This window comes from Mus musculus, chromosome 8 (genome assembly GCF_000001635.26).
Source record: "Mus musculus strain C57BL/6J chromosome 8, GRCm38.p6 C57BL/6J".
In the NCBI taxonomy this organism is placed as follows: Eukaryota; Metazoa; Chordata; class Mammalia; order Rodentia; family Muridae; genus Mus; species Mus musculus.
In genome coordinates, this window is record NC_000074.6 from 50,909,367 (window position 1) to 50,926,798 (window position 17,432).

At 36.8% G+C, this 17,432-nt stretch overlaps 1 long non-coding RNA gene across 2 annotated transcripts in view; it reads right to left on the bottom strand.

Moving 5' to 3' along the window:
* The window catches only part of 1700019L22Rik, a 799,537-nt gene extending 791,470 nt beyond the window's left edge, over window positions 1-8,067 (bottom strand). For both annotated transcript variants that reach the window (XR_003947392.1, XR_001778779.2), the window contains exon 1: window positions 6,499-8,067. This is a non-coding gene — a long non-coding RNA (RIKEN cDNA 1700019L22 gene). The remainder of the gene's footprint in view (window positions 1-6,498) is intronic.
* Window positions 8,068-17,432: the final 9,365 nt, after the last annotated feature.

A 17,432-nucleotide genomic window follows, 5' to 3' on the forward strand; every position in this document is an offset into this window, starting at 1 on the left:
GTTACTGTTGACTATTTTAAAGGACAAAATTAATAAAATCCCAAGTTTGCTGTAAATACCCTTAACAGATGTCTTGCATATATCAATTATGAACATTTCACTGACCTATTCTAAGACAAAGAACTTTCAATTTTAATACTGAATGTAGTAATAGATTTTGAAGCAATGAGTTGCAAATTTGAATGGAAATGTCGAGCCCTTTCTTGAGAGAAAAAAATAATAAAGTTCAAAGTACTGCTGAGATAAAAAATTCACAAATAAGAGGCTGCATTCATTGCATATATAACTATGAGGATTTTCCTTTTAAAAACTTAGAAAATATACTTTTAGAGTCGGGATTCTTCCATAAAATGAACTCTGTAACAATTAATGTTACAGGAATTTACTTGAGTTTATCAAGTAAAATAATTGAACTTAAGATAAAAAGTATTAAGAGGCATGACAAATAACTTCCTAAGAATAAACAGATTTAGGATCTACATGTGAGGAAAAAATCTACAGTGTAGGTGATATATGGAGAATAGAAACGAAGTATTTTGAAATTCATGTGCAAATAACAGCAATGAAGGAATGATAGTTCAGCTCATTCAATATGATCTTAGAGGAATATATTACTGAAAGAATTACTATCACATAGAGCTAAAGTAACTAAATTTCTAAGACAAAAAACAAAAACAAAAAACCACCAGTTCACGTTCACAAAACCAATATTCTGTGTGTGTTGTAAGTTTAAATTTTCTTTGCACACTGGATCATAATTTTTTTAAAAAATTAGCATGAATTGATTTTAATTATAAGAAGAATGAATCAAAACCCGAGAGATTCCTTATATTTCAAGGGCATTGGATCTGACAATTACACTTTAAATAATTATTATTAAACTTATGGATATTTTTAACTTAAATGAAATAGTTCAGAAATAGGTTTATTGAGGGAAGGTAATCCATCTAGCACGATTGTCCCCCACACTGTATCTGTTTAACCTTTTGATTCTTCTTCAACATGTCCTAAGGACACACTATTCTGTTATTGCAAAAGAACATGGTGGATAATTAAGAAAGTTAAATACATATACAGGAATCCCATTAAAAATTTCTAGTCTTCAAATTTACTGTAAATATTTTTATATCTTATATATAATCCCAGACCTAAAATAGAATTGGTTTTAAACAGTTATATCAAGTTTTTTTTTTTCCTAGACTTAATGAGAATTAGTAATTTACTCCTCCCCGATTTTGTCATATAGCTTAATATAGCCTTTTAAACAGGCAACAAGCTCAAACTTTACTTAGAGTTTACATATGTAACAATGGGTTGAACTACTCAAGAAGAACTCAATGTTGATAAAGTTTATTTCCAAATGTATAAATATAGACAAAATTAAGTGATTATTTTTCCAGTTGTTTAAAAATCACTATAAAAGAAATGTTTATTCATAAAATAAGAAACATGAAGCAGAGGGGCCATACACAGGATGTGAATGGTCCTGCCTCTCTTTCCCCATCCCCACAGAATCTAGATTTCCAGATGATTTGGCTCTGATTTTTCATGTTAGTGGTCATGACTTTATTGGGCTTTATGAACTCAAAAGAGTGATTTTAAATGTACTTTTTCCCACAATAATGTTCTAAGTCTACTATCTGAGTATGACCATAGTTACCAGTAGATACGACGATAGCCCAGTTCAGGATCTAGCAGGAATGCTTCCTGCACAGGAGAATATACTGTGATTGCAGTAGATTAAGAGCCATGGCAAAAATCACTTGGAAAGCGCTTATATTCTGGGTCACGCAACACTTAGTCTTTGAAAAAAAATAATAAAAGCCTTCTTCACTTTAGATACAAAGTTCAGAGAACTCGTTACACTATCTACAACTTTTAAAATATTCATACTCAACAATAGAAAATAATATTGACATTTAAGGCTTTCTTGGAGCAATCAAAGTCACCTTTAAAAGCTGTATAAATATCTAAACACTAACTAGGCTGCTATTTCTATGCTACTCTTTACTCTAATATTATCAACCAGTGGCCTCATTCCTCTTGTTTTATTTTATATTTTAATTATACCTCTCCATGCTTTTGAAATCAATTTCATGGAAAGAATGACTATAAAACCAGTTATTATAACAGTTCAGGACTGGAACTACTAAATATTTTTTTCACCAATTTGATATCAATTCTTTTATTAAAAAAACCCACTAATAACTTTTAAATAAACATTCTGCAAATAAGGAATGTAGCACTTTTTTTTTTTTTTTTTTTTTTTTTTTTTTTTTTGCTATGAGAAACAAAACGTTCCTATCTTTTCCAATTGGTTTTGTCTCTAAATTGCACTGTATGTCTCTTAATACATGAGTCTCTAAAGTGACTCATGTATTAAGTTTCTACACAGAGTAGAAGTTGTATCTTTTTCATAAATGACCAAATGGCAGGGCGTCAGATCTATCACATATATCTACAGAAAAACTTCCTCAAAGACAGAGGTAGAACCACACAATCCCTCAAAGAAAATCCTTCCGGGTCCTTGGACATTAAAGAGAATTTTAGAAGGAACAATAAAATACAGTCTGTCGTAAAGTATTATATAGGTTGAACTCTACTTATATTAGAAAAATATAGATGCAAATACAGAAGCATATATGATTGCAATCTAGATATTCATTCCTATTAACATACAAAATATCTGCCTGTACGTATACCTGTAAATATAACTAAGCTACATTTTAAGTAGAGTGTCACACAATAAAATATAGATGAAAAGCATTTCCATACATAAAAATTATTCGTGACAAATATAAGATGAAATTAAAAATTTAATTAAAATACTGCTAAAATGTGAAACTATCATTTGAAGTAAACCTTGGATCTCCGTCATTTCTGATGAGGTTTCTATTTCAAAATATATTTGTAATCATTTCTGCTTATGTCTAATATGAATTTTACATGGATATCACAGTATTCACACACACACACACATATTGCTGAAACTTTTAAAAAGGAATCCACATACCCTTTAAAGTTCACAATTTGTATGTGTGCATTTTTTAACAATTGGAACTGAAAGCCATATCTAATCAGAATTTATACCAGACAAATCCAACAGGAAGTTGATAAGAAAGAAAGTAAGGGTACAAGGTTTCAACTTTTGCTTCACCATCAGTGACTGACAAAGCATTATTATCTTTAAAGACAGCGTAATGGCAAGAAGGCAGAAATTACAGCTTTTCCCCAATCTCTCAATCTCGTTAATGTGTTTATAGAAAATTAATTCGCTTGATATATTTTTTAAGTCTAAGCTCAATTGCTACCTTCTTACAGTGCTTGGAGAAAATTATGTAATATGGCTAAGTTGGGCGAAAGCTAATATGAAGAACTAGACTGAAAATGTAAGTAAATGGATAAAATGAAAAGAAATAAATTCTATACATCAAACTTGATGATTCCCCAGTTCCAACGATCGTCATGAGCTTTAATTTAGAAAGCAAATGTTTGCTTTAATTTTAGAGGCTGTTTAACTTATATCCACGTATGATTGTTGTGATTTCCAAATAAAACTTTAAAATTAATAACTAAGCTATTTCCCTTTTCTTTCAATGCAGCTCATAGCATTACTTTTATGTGTCATAGTACAAGCTAATATGTATTTTATGCATACTATGTGTATGTTCACATATGTGACATACTGTGCATTAATTAATCCACTGCCTCTCCCGCAAACCTGAAGCTAATTATATGAAGATGGTACTAAGCCATGACTTTTCAAAAACTTTTGAAATATCATCTATTTCCAAAATCATTGTGATTCAATTTTATCATTAATAGTGCAGATACAAATGGACACAACTGCATCTGGTTTTCTTAGATGATAATCATGATAATTATAGCAATCATATAAGAACACTTTATCCTATTTAATGAGATGAACAATTGTGTTATTAGCTGTCTTTTAAATTTCCAGTCAAAGTTATTGTATTTAAATCTGTAGTTAACAGATTTAGTAATGATAAAAAATTAAACTTTCAGCGTCTTTCTCTGAAGGGCTTATGTTCTTTGCTTTGGGAGGGACTTAATTTTGAGATAGTTTGTTTGGAAATATATATATTTATTTTATCCATGTGGTGTGAGTCAAGATAAGACTAGATTCTTGACAAAGCTAGCTACACTATTAACTGAGTTCCAAGCCCTCTTGATATTGTGTGAATCTACCAGAAATAGTCTCGGGGATGCACAGTTAGGGTTTATTCAATTATCTCATGAATTAGATGCAATCACATGTATTTAAGACACACACGAATAATGGAAAGCACATTTAACTCAAATGATTGCATGTAGTAATTTTCTGAAGGTGTTTTGCCTATCTTTGTGTTCTTTAAAATATGTAATGTAAAGCTGTAACCTTTTGATTACTATATTATGATTCTAAAATAAGATTTAATTGGTATGCTTCAGACTACTTAGACATAATACTGTACCACACTGTAATATACAGAGATACACTGACTCTGAAGACACTGGACGTGGTGGAGTTGACTAAACACAAGACCCAGCCTTGAGTGCAGTGGCTCTTGACTTCGCTTAAGTCTTTCTGCTGTGTCTGTAAAATGGGCAATGCGTTTTTATCACCTCTATAGTTATTTTCTCAGGAGCATTACTTGGGCTAAAGTTGTAAGATATATGTTGGGTATATTGTCCTTGTTAACATAATTGTGGATGTAAAGTCAGTTAAACAGGTATTTTGACAAGCACTTGCCTTGCTATTTGAAGACTTACTTGGTGTGGACAGACCACACATGTTTCTTTCTTTTTTTTTCTATAATTCTAGAGAAAGAATAACATTAATTTAGTATAATCACTACAAAGCTACAAAGTTCTGTTAACTTTTCAACTATTTTAGGAAAAACATGTACCTCCCTATTGAAGTTTACAAAACAAAAACTTATTTGTATTAAGCCTGATAATATAATATTTATTTGCTTTGAGGTACAAGTTTACACACACACACACACACACACACACACACACACACACACACACCCTATATCTTTAAACATTACTCATGACCTATATCTTTAAACATTACTCATGCCATGAGAAAAAGTGCATTGTTTTTAATGGAGTTATTATTTGTCATAATCTATCACCTTGGAAGTGCCTTGTACCTTCATATGAATGAATTCAATTGAACTTCAATTTATAAAATATCTTTAGAAATGTTTCCTGAAAGTTAGAAAAAAAAATAACAGCTCACAGAACTGGATTTTTTTAATCCATATATTTTAGTCGTATTTTGGTGGCTTTACCATTGTTTCAAAGATCATAGAAAATTCCGTGTTCCTGATAAAGTAACTCCATATACATTTTTCCTCCCAGCAACGTGATTTAATCGGGATAAATGGGTGTTAGATTTGTTCTAGGGCCCTTTTCCATTGCTCCATCTGCTGGATGTGTCTACATCTTCTGCAGCAAGTGGGAACCTCTCAAACTAACATGAATTAATTCAGCAGGTGGCTTCCAAAGGCTCAAGAATGTGGATTGTTAAACTTAAAATTACTTTTACATTTGGAGCGGGTGGGGGGCGGGGTTGTCCGTAGGAGTTCCTGCTTTACTGAAAGAAAAAAGAAAGTGGGGAAACAGAATATAATCTTAGGGGAGATATTCCTCACAGTAGGCGAAGTACTACAGACAAGAGATAGGTTCCTCTGCAGATTTGAACACTCACTCCACCAAACTGATTTCTCTGAACGGTCCTAAAGCCTCCCCTAACCCAGAAATGAAAATCACATGCAAAATAACTTTTTAAAGCATTTTAAAAACATGACAGCGAGGAAACATAGCATCACAAACGGTAATCAAGACTCTCAACAGGATTAGCCAAGTGACTGGGTGCCATTCTCTTACTGACCCCATGGCGTCTATGCAGGCAGCTCTTGGGTCGCATGCTTGGACAAGGCAGCCCCAGTTTTCCGTCTTCTCCCAGTCACAGACAGGACAACAAGCAGCTGCTGCCAGGAGCCAAACCGCTTTTCCTTCCGCCACCGCTACTGCTGCTTCCAAACCGCGGTTGCCGCTACTGCAAAGAAAGGGTTACTCCTCCTCCCCGGGAGTCAAGCTCCTGCAAACTTCCCCTGGTTTACACGTAGGATTTCCTGCAAACTTGTAAGCCCTTTTCCTACAGAAGGGCCCAGGAGACCTTTAACAAGCCTTCCAGGCAAGAGCATCACAATCAACATCACCACCAGAAGGTAAGAGCTGCGATTCTATCCGAAAGGCAGTCTTCATTCAGATGGCAAGAACCGCTTGCAACATAAACTGCCCCCACTCGGTTCATATCAGCAAATTTACCAGCGTGAGCAGTCTCCGCTGCCACCAGCTAGTGTGAAGGTGGAGGTAAAGTTTGACGAACGGTGACCACCCCTGGCAGAGAAAGCATCTAGACAGCTACCTACACACGCGGGCTGGGTGAGAGTAGATTCCTGTAGGAAAAGTGTCACGTACCTTTTTCTGGTTGCCAGGGTGCTAGCCCAGGACCCCGAGAGTCTGCGATCTGTTGGGGCGAGCGTCCAGCCCTGGTCGTGGGGCTCCTTCCCAGGTTGACCGGAGACGCTGCTGCCGCTGCGCCCGGGCACCGGGCCGAGCAGCCTGCGACTCGCCAAGGGCGCCGGGCACTGCCAGTCACTTGGCCCAGAGAAGTTGGGCAGAGCCTCTGTGGCGAGCCTCGGCCACCCGGGAGAGCAACACGTTTAGTTTGAACTTTCCAGCTCCAGTCCCAGCGAATACACACTCACGCACACACACGCGCGCGCCGAGAGCCTGTCACAGGCGAGCGGACTGGCACCGGTGGCTCTCTGGCCGCGTCTTTCTCTCTCCCTCGCTCTTATTGGCGCGGAGGTTATTGTTTTATTTATTTATTTCCTCCTCTTGGCTCCATCCCCCCGCCCCGCATCTCCCGCCCTGCCTTCGCCCCCTCCCTCTCCTCCCCACTAAGTGTCTCTGAGCCCAGCGGTGGCTGTCGCTCCAGCTGCGGCGATGAGGGCTTGCTGGCAGGTCCTCCCCCCTTGTGCAGGCGCGGGGACCCAGGCGCCCTGGGAGGGCGGGGCACCAGGAGGGAGAGGACACCCAGGGGGCTCTGCTTGCTGTGGAGGAGGCGCCCAGTGTCAGTGGAGGTGAGGGGACTTCTCTTCGGATTCCCCGGGACAGTCCTGATGGAGCTCCACTGGCGAAAAGGGAGAAGCTGGTGATCGCTGCGCAGAGACTCTCAGCCCTGGTGGTGGATGCGCCTGAACAGCTACTGCCTCTGTGAGTGCAGATGCACCGGCTCCAGCAAGGAGCAGGAGACCGGGCTCATTCACCAGTGGCTGGGCTGCTATCCTCCTCCAGGGCGTCCCCAGACCCCAGCGGGTTGCTCCTGTTACCCAGCGGGCTTTTAGCCTCAGGCAATAGGAGTGTGGTCATTTTTTGTAAATGGTGGTTCAAGTGTATGTAGTTAGGCTTCTACACTTCCTTGCCTGTCTCTTCTCTTACTCGGGAAAGGTGCCTTCCACTCTCAGGTGCAGCACCCATCCTTGGGATGGCCTAACCCTTCAGCGTCCGGGCTCAGCCTGGGACTCCAACATTCCATTCCAAAGGGTCCCACAAGATTTGATCCGGAGTGCAATATCTTTGGGGCTATCTTTGGCCTCCAAACTGAGCTCTTAAATGGCAATTGACCGCAGGTGCCATGGTCTTTCAGTCACAGCCTAACCTTTTCCAAACCTGCAGAAGAGATGACCTTAAAGCCAGCTGCCCTCCCCCATTCCTCCACAATCTGATAGCTGTTCTCCACCAAGAAACCCATTTGGGCTCAAGGAAATCCTGCCGTTCGCCAGGAATACTCCACTGCCCAGCGGCTTTTCCACCGTAAATCTCTGCCAGGGATCCCCAAAAGAGGAGGGAGGAGGAATCAAAATGAAATAAATCTAGACCGCATCATGATAAATAAGCAGCGGATAAACTATGCACCATCCCAAAGGATGCGATGCAAATTCTGCCTCCTGGCTTTGGAAGCAGGATTCCTTTCCTCAGCGTTTTGCCCTCGGAAGCGCCAACAATGTTTTATGAATTCTCTTTTTGTAAAAGCACTCGTTTAATACTGGAGTGCTTACAAGGATCTTTTATTATATGTATATATTGTCCCGGTGTGTTCATTTGTTTTATATTATACCCAATTATTTCTCCCAACTTTATGAAATTTTCTGGTTTGATATTTACTCATTGTCGTTTTCAATATTTACCAAGAAATTCCCTATTAATATACAAATACCCCTTAAGGAATTGGTATATTTTTCCACTTTACATTCTCATTGACATCCCAAGTAAGCCCCCCAGAGGTCAGTTGAGGAACAGGTGAGGACTGACATGGGGGACAGAAAATAGTGCGTCTTCTTTCTGCAGATTACAATTGCTCACTTTCAAAATGTGCAGTTATCATTTGCAAAGAATAGTGACAACGTCTGAACTTCCAGGCCTTAGGAAACACCAGATAACAGGGCGAAGGGGCCACAGATATTTAAGTCCTTTCTAGTACATGGTTGGGCACAGATATCAGCAAAGAAAAGCCACGCAGTACATCACTGCTCCTGAGTGATGAACACAACACGAATGTTAGTCACTTCGGAGAGCATGTCTTCCCGTGACACAGTGATTTCTTTACGCGAAATTAGCATGGACCATATATTATTTTAAGCCCAAAAGATTGGAAGAGCATACATGTGCTATGCCTTCAACAGACAAACAGATGCTAGTATGTTAGAGGGCTCTCTAACACTAGCAGTTTGAAGTTTACATGCAGATTCATATAAACACATATAGCGCCTCTCTGGAGCTCATCCTAATCCCATATCCATATCTTCTGCACTGCATCTGAATGGTATTTTTTTTCCCTATGTGAGTTTGGTCTTTCATAACATTTGTTTCAGTGTGCTTCTATTTAGCTTTATCCAAAGGGGCAGATGTTTACTGGGACTTAAATTACACACAATGATGCTATAATAAGCTCAAAAACAAATTTGACATTGAAAATGATGTTAATTAGGAAACAAATAAAAAGTAATTGTTTTGTTATCTTGAAAAAGTGATTGAACACTATCCATGGATATTAGCACTGAGTTTGGTGGTACACACCTGTAACCTCAGCACTGAAGAGGGTAGAGGCTCACAAGTTCTGGACTAGCATGGACTACATATAGAAAAGACATTCAAAAGAGCCTCCCAATAGACACTTTCATTGTGTCTATAACTGTATTCACAATCTAATTCAAATGCATTTAAATGTGTGAACTACCATTACAAATACATTAAGGATATATTTTATTCATTAAGGGTTACTGAATTTATTAATTACCACATAGATATTGGAGAATACCTTAATATATTAACAGGGTATTTTAGGAAACTCCAAAATAAACTCTTGGAAAAGAGTATACAGCTGCATAACTTCATCAACTTGCTTAATATTCAATATATATATATATGTTCCCTCTTTTTATTTAATCTTTATTCTTTTTACACTCCAGATTTTATTCCTCTCCCGGTCCATCTTCCAACTGTTCCACATTCCATACCTCTTCCCAGCCCTCTGTCTCCAAATAATATCGCCACCTCCCACTCCGACCCCATCAGATCTCCACACTCCCTGTGGCCTCTGGTGTCTTGAGGGTTTGGTGCATCTTGTCTGACTAAACCCAGACCTGGCAGTCTCTCTGCTGTATATGTATTGGGGGCCTCATATCAACTAGTGTATGCTGTCTGTTTGGTGGTCCATTGTCTGAGATTTTTAGGAGTCCAGGTTAATTGAGACTGCTGGTGCTCCTACAGCCCCCACCTCCCCCTCAGCTTCTTCCAGCTTTTCCTAATTCAACCACAGGGGTCAGCAGCTTTTGTCCATTGACTGGGTGCAAATATCTGCATCTGATTCTTTCAGCTGCTTGTTGGGTCTTTCAGAGGGCAATCATCTAGGTCCCTTTTTGTGAGTGCTCCATAGCCTCAGTAATAATGCCAGGCTGTGGGGTCTCTCTTTGAGCTGGATACCATTTTGGGCCTGACACTGGACCTTCTTTTCCTCAGGGTCCTCTCCGTTTCCATCCCTGCAGTTCTTTTAGACTGAAAAAATTTTGGCTCAGAGTTTTGACTGTGGTATGGCAACCCCATCCCTCACTTGATGCCATGTCTTTCTGCAGGAGGTAGGGTCTACAAGTTCCCTCTCCCTACTGTCAGGCATTTCATCTAAGATCCCTCCTTTTGAATCCTGAATGTCTCTCAGCCCCAGGTCTCTGGTACAATCTGGAAGGTCCCCCCAATGTCCTATCTCCTGAGGTTGCCTTCTTTCTGTTGGCCTTCAGGGCTTCAGTTCTCCCCCCCCCCCACACCCAATACCAGATCTGGTTCCCCTCCCTGCCCCTCTCTCTTTTCCTTCCCAGGTCCCTCTCCTCTCCCCATTTGATTGCTTTCTTTTCCCTTCCAAGTGGGACTGAGACTTCCCCACTTGGGCCCTTCAGGTTCTTGACCTTCTTGAGTTCTGTGGACTGTATCTTGGGGATTCTGTAGTTTTATTTTTGGGGGTAATATACACTTATTAGCTTATTTTCTTGACAAATAAAATACAAAGCAATAGAAAAGATAAAGGGAGGGCACAGAAGCTCAGTAAGAGGAAAGTAAGTTTGTATGAGATAGAGGTGGCTTGTTAAGAAGCAGGAAATATGGAGAAACAGAGGTGACTGGATGCATCCTGTCTGCTGAGTACACGCACGTGCACAGAATATGTTATATCATTAAAAAACTTTAAGCATTGGTACGTGTATATATGAAATGCCCAGTTTAGGGAGTTTGTCTAAAGGTTTGTACAAGTTGCATCCACATTGATAACATGAAATCAGACAATAGTGAAACCAGGCAATTCAAAGCCAGAAATCCTCTTCTCCTGTACTTTAAATATGAGATTCCATGAGTCATAATTTCACTTGTTTCAAAAGTACCTTTTTTTTTTTACAATTCTAAATGTACCATCATATTTCCAGAATCGCTAATTCTTAAAGAATGACCCATTTCTCTGTGAGTAGGTGTATTCACATCGTCAACATCTAGCTTTACTGACGGTGTATGTAATTATCTAGTTTATACATGTGGGAACTAGGGGTCATGTATAAAGGGAAGTGTGTTGACTACTGTGCTGGACACAGCAATTTTCTGTTCTTTGACGCTAAGTCTGAATCTTTACCTGATTTAAAAATCACTATTTAAATTATTTTCAAACATAACCTTCATATTTAACGTGTTTTATTTTCTCAATTTCTTCAACAATTTTATTTTCTTATAAAGTAGTCTGCTACAATGTATCCTTTTCACATCCTTGCATATTATGTAGCAAGGAGTCTCTTCACCACTCCTGTGAGAGGTGAGAACAGTTTCATCCTGCTGTAGTCACTACCACACCAGACTTGTTTATATTATTATTATTATCATTACCATTTTATTCCTAAGCTTTATTAAGTCTTGAAAGATGTTGAGGCACATAACAAAGAGGTTTTCAAAAGTTTCTTTTACCCTATTTCAAGGGAGTCCTAAAGATGGGCAATAGTCTTGCTCTTAAGCTCAATGTTAGAGAGGCAATTCAAAAGTTAATTTTCCAGATGGATCTATTCATGTTTGAAAAGAGAAATCTGTATGTCAAATGTGGCTTTTCTTAATATTGTGGACATAAGCTCCTGAATAAAACCCTCCACAGATTTCCTGCTGTTTGTATGCTCACACTCATCAGTGTCTTCCTTTCTTCCATTTTGACACACTGGGCTTATTTGATTCTATATTAAAATTTATTTATCTTGGACAGTAATAACTGCTAATCCATCGATTTAGATTACATCCATTTCCTTCATCTAGCTACCCAGAGTAGCTCTTTATCATCTTCAAAGTCTCCCAGGCACATTGTTTGGTGGGCTTGACAGCAAGCAGCTCCTTGCTTGATTCTGAATCATCCCTATTCTCATGAGCATATTTTTTCAACAGAGAACAGAACATCTTGTAAGTGCATGCAATTGAGGTATATAAGGGACACTTTTTCTATAGCATTAGAAATTAAATGCCATGGGCATTATTCTAAAGGCTGTAGTGAGTTCAGCTCTAATAGAGTACCTGAAGACACACGAGTTGCCCAAAAGTGATTAGTTCTAGGAGAAATATGAATCAAAGCAATTTATTAAGGAGCATAGAATAGAGAGTAGATATTAAATGATTATATAATGATATAATTAATAAACTACATTGTTTTTAATAAATTTATACTTTTTCATTATTATAAATAGCCCTGTCGTTTTAAACTGATCTTATTGTTTCTATAAAAACAACACACATTCCTTATTAAAACGTTAAATTTATGCTTAGCATATGTTTTGAGAATTAGAAATCATAAAAATTAAAAATTCACAGCATGTTGAACATTCTAAAGAACAAAGTCTTTATTCATCATTAATTTAAAACTGTTTTGGTTTCTTAAAGTAAAAATGTTCATCTACATTCTAAATTAATTATTAATTACTTAGTTTAAAGTTAATAATGTCAGGCACATTTTACTATTATATATTATACTATTATTTATCATTAAAAATGAAAATTAGTTTAAATCAAATCAGTGTATAACATACATAAACTTTCATAGATAGTATTCCATTACTATAATATTAGTAATATGATACTAGTTTACATAGCACTTTTAATTTCAGAAACATCTATGAAAGTGATAGCATTGACTATGTAGAAAGTTATAGAATAGAAAGAATCAGGATGAACATTTTAAAATCCAGACCCCTACTCCCTTTTATTGAAAACTGATTCTTTTATCATACAATAAATCCTGATCATATTTCCCTCCTTCTTCTAAGCCTACCAATTTGTTCCAACCTTCCATCCCTTCTGAATCCACTGCTTTTATGTCTTTGAGTGGAAAATAACAGACTTCTAAGAAACAACAAGGAAATATGACAAAATAAAATATACTAAGATACGGGAAAATCATCATTTCAAGTTTGGACAAGGCAGCATAACAGAAGGAAAAGATCCCATGAGTCAGAGACCCACTCATTCACACATTCAGAGATCCTAACCTGTGGTACCAAACTGAAAGCTATAGTATATTTGCAGGGCACCAGTATGCAGTGCCAACCCATGTAGCCTCTTGCTTGCTTCTTCAGGCTCTCTGATTCATATGGACCTTGCTTAGTTCATTGAGAGGGCCTTGTTAAAGGTCAGAAACTTTTATGAGAGTTAATAGAGAGGCACAGGTATATTGATGTCAAATTGAAAAAGGGTGGATTTCAAATGCATTCAAATAGACAGTAGAAATGCTCTTTCATGGAGAAGAGCAGTGTGTTTTCAATGGCCACTGTCTTTTGCTGGTGTTTGAAAAATCCTACTTAGTGTAGTGGGGGAAAAATGACCTTAAAAAGGGATTAAAAACTACCATTTCAAAATACTTTGAGATAGCCTGATTTCTAAAGCTTAGAGGGTCAGGATTATCTTTATCTCTGATACCTTAAAAGCTTGTGTTTTCAATATAATTTATGAAGTAAATTCATTAGTATTAATACACAAGAAGATGGCTATATTAATTTAAAAAATAACTTAATTTCAACTTTCTCATTCGTTCCAGAAAATGTCATGTAGCATTTAAATGATTTATATTTTGGAAATATTTTTCAAACATCATTCCTTCCTCAGGTCTGGTTGATAATTTACTTAGCTATAAATGAAACCAGTTTCAAATGTTCTCTCTTGTTAATCAAAGGGCTCAAATAAACTAAGGTTATCTATATCAAGAGTTGCACAATGTGTTTCCAAAAGAAAAATTAATCCCACAACGTTGAGATAAACTTTGAAATATTGCTTTGATATTTATTTCTACTAAACTTACTTTAATACTAAAGTATTGATCTGTGAAAGACATATGAGAGAAACCTGACCAATTAGCACAAATATATCAAAGTGGTCCTGATTTCACACATCCAGACACAGTTTTCTTTTTAATGCTGAACTATTTCTTGAAATCCTTCAAAGAAACAGAGCATATAAAATTTGTGAGTAAAGAGAAGCAAGTACATGTACATTGTTATTTTGTTCGATGCCCTCCATAAGATGCTCTCGCTGCTATAGTAAAACCACCATAATCTATATAACAGATGTTCATTTTCTATAACTCAGTAGCTTTGGAAGTGCAAGACCAAAATGGCACCAGATCAGATCTCAAATTAAGGCCATTCTCTCATAGATAGCATCCTCTCATTTAGTTCCCAAAAAGTTGAAACTCTGTGGACTCCCTTTATGAAAGAACAAAATGCATTCCAGTAGACCTAGCCCTTACCTTATAGGATTATAGAATTTGGAAAGAAATTTCCATGTAAGCTGGTGAGGATTTTGTGAAAACTTGGATCATAATATATACAGAGAAAACAACTAATGCAGTTATCTGGGACGAGGGCTTATGTGAATGGGTATGAGTTTGGTAAGGTTATCTCTCAAAATGGCTGAGTGGAAAGACACCCAAGTTAAATAATTTTCAAGCTGAGATAAAGTATATAGAAAAAAATTATTATTTTAACATTTTTACAGTTTAGCACAATCAAAATAAAATGTAGACTATGGAATATAGCTATATTCTTGGGCAATTACTGTATACTTCCCTGTCTAGACATTTCTCATATTTCCAAGCAAAAGTTTTCTTTTCATTTATGAATGATAGTCCATGACTCTTATGGACCAGTTCATAACCAGGAGCACTTAATTATCATGGGTAACCCACATCGGTGCATTTGTGATGCATTTGCTATTTTATGTATGGCTTATTTCACTTAGCGTGATGTTGTCCAGGATCAGCCATGTGACAGTGTATGATACGAAGATGATTTTGTTAAATGCTGAAACAAATTCCTTGTTTGTAAACAATAACGTTTGCCTGTCCATATGTCCACTTACAGGCATCTAGGTTGTTCTAGTCTAGTGGCCCTTGTGGATAATATCAACACAAATATACTATAGAATTATCTATTAAATTCCTCCGTTGTATATTTTGATAGGATTCTAAAACAGGAATCCAAATTACAGTACTTTGATAATTCTGTTTAGTTTTTAAAGAATCAACAGACAGCTACATATCAGCTTACATTTCCACCAGAGTGAGTAAGAACTTCAGTTATGCCATAGAAGTGAAATGTAATCTCAGTTTGATTACGGTTAGAATTTTCCAAATTATTATTAAAGTTAAGAATGTTTTGGGCTTATTGGCTATTTATGCCTTAAAAAAAAACAACAATCAAAGTCTTTGAATTTTTAGTTGGGTGTTGATTTTTGTTCTTGAAACGTCGAGATACGTTCTACATTCTAGATCCTACCAAATAAATAATATGACATCTTTCTCTTGTTTGATGGTTGCTGTTTGTTTTGCATCAATTTACTTTGGCAATGAAAAAATTAAGAATTATGTGACATTCATTTTTTGTGTAGAATTTTGTGAAGATTCTCTTTCAGTACAACAATTAAAAAACAAGTTGAACATATGTAAAAATTTTAATAAGTAAGCCAGTATCATTAGTTTTAAGTTCATGTGTGAACTTTAAAATGTTAAAATTCACCATTTTATTTCTATAAAATGCTTCTTCTATAAGTTGTAAATGCAAGAAAACCTATGGATTTTAATACCTTTTTCAGTATTAGTAGATCAAGCACATAAAAATATCTTAAGATCCTGGGCACAGTGCAATAAATAGCATTTAAATGCATATTACTCTTCCTTTATAGGTCCTTTATCTTCAGGAGAAGATAGAATGAACTCCATTCCTTTTAAATACTTTTTTAGGCACCAAAGTTGAACCATGTTCAAGTGAATCCCTTCAACACTTTTCTTTCTGCATAAGTAAAATTATTATTTTCTCATACAGAGTTGTATTTCCTGATGAATACAGAAACTGGGGTCAGTCCCACAGAATGGCTGCCTCTGGGGAAGGTGGCAAAAAGCAGATATACTGATTTTATACAGACTGATTTGCTTAAAGCTTCTGATAACCCCCCCCAGAGCTATACTGTCTCATATTAATATAGGGAAATGGAAAAAAAGAAGTCTATAATTGCTCTGAAAGCCTACCCAAAGTCTGTGACATTCATAAATGTAATACCTGTCATTTAGACATGTAAATGTTAGTTTATGGTACCACCCTGGGCGCTCTTTTGTCTTCCCCACCAGTGATTGCGTGTAGATATACATTACTGAATAGGAACTACTCATTGTGCTACAGCTTAATACCTGGACTTATGTCAAATGAAAACAGTCCAGTTTCTAGTGTACATTTCTGTGATGCTTCCCATTGTCATGCACTGAGACGTTCTATCTTAAATGGTTGGATCAGTGGTTGACTCTGTTTTGAAGCTGGTGCCTAAGAAAGTATTTAAAAGGAATGGAGTTCATGCTCTTAACATCCTTAGAAATCAGTCCTCAAAGACCTGCGCTCCACTTGTCAATCTCCAGGACGTTGCCAGGTGACAACAAAGACCATGAAAGTTGCTTGTAAACTGCTTTGAATTGGAGCAGTTTACTTTCTCAATAGACAAGAACAGAGGATTTAAAAAAAAATAAAATGAAATGAAATTCAACTTTATAAAGCTATCTGAATCTTTTTAACTACTTCCTTTAAACGTGCATAGTGAAAGCTTTCATGTGAATTTCATTAAGCTTCAAGGTCATTTGTGAGAAAATGGTAAGCATACCAATGATAGAAGTGCTCTGCATGTAATTCAGATGTTTGCCTATTAAGTAGGTGTGTGGGAAGATGGGACACTCATTCATTCACTTGTTTTGCACCACTACCAGAATTCTTAGATCCTAAATATCCTCTTACTTTGAGTTTTGTAACTAAAATCGATCTATTGTGCAATAAAAATATCTCCTGGTTCCTGTGATTGTTTTTACTCACACTAAATAAACGAAGAAGAAAGGAACAGAGGGGAGGGAAGAACAAAAGAAGAAGGACAGAAAGAGAGAGGGAGAGAAGGGGAGATAATGAATACACAAGGCTTCCTAATATTGTCTGAACACCTAGGAATACCTCAACAATTTGGACTTCATTTAGGCAAAAATATTTTGTAGGCGTAGTCAAAAACTTAGTAGCCATAATGTGCATTTTCAATATATTGTTATTTATACTTAAATTTAATTGAAACTTGTACATAAACAATGAAATAAAAAGTTTCACACGTATATACATATATGAGCATGTGTGTGTGTGTGTGTGTGTGTGTGTGTGTGTGTGAGTGTGTGAGGCATTAGTTCCTGAACTATATTTATTTTCTGTGGCAGGAATCTAAGACTTTAAAGAAAGATTTTCATATATTTATCTATATTGTGTATATTTTTC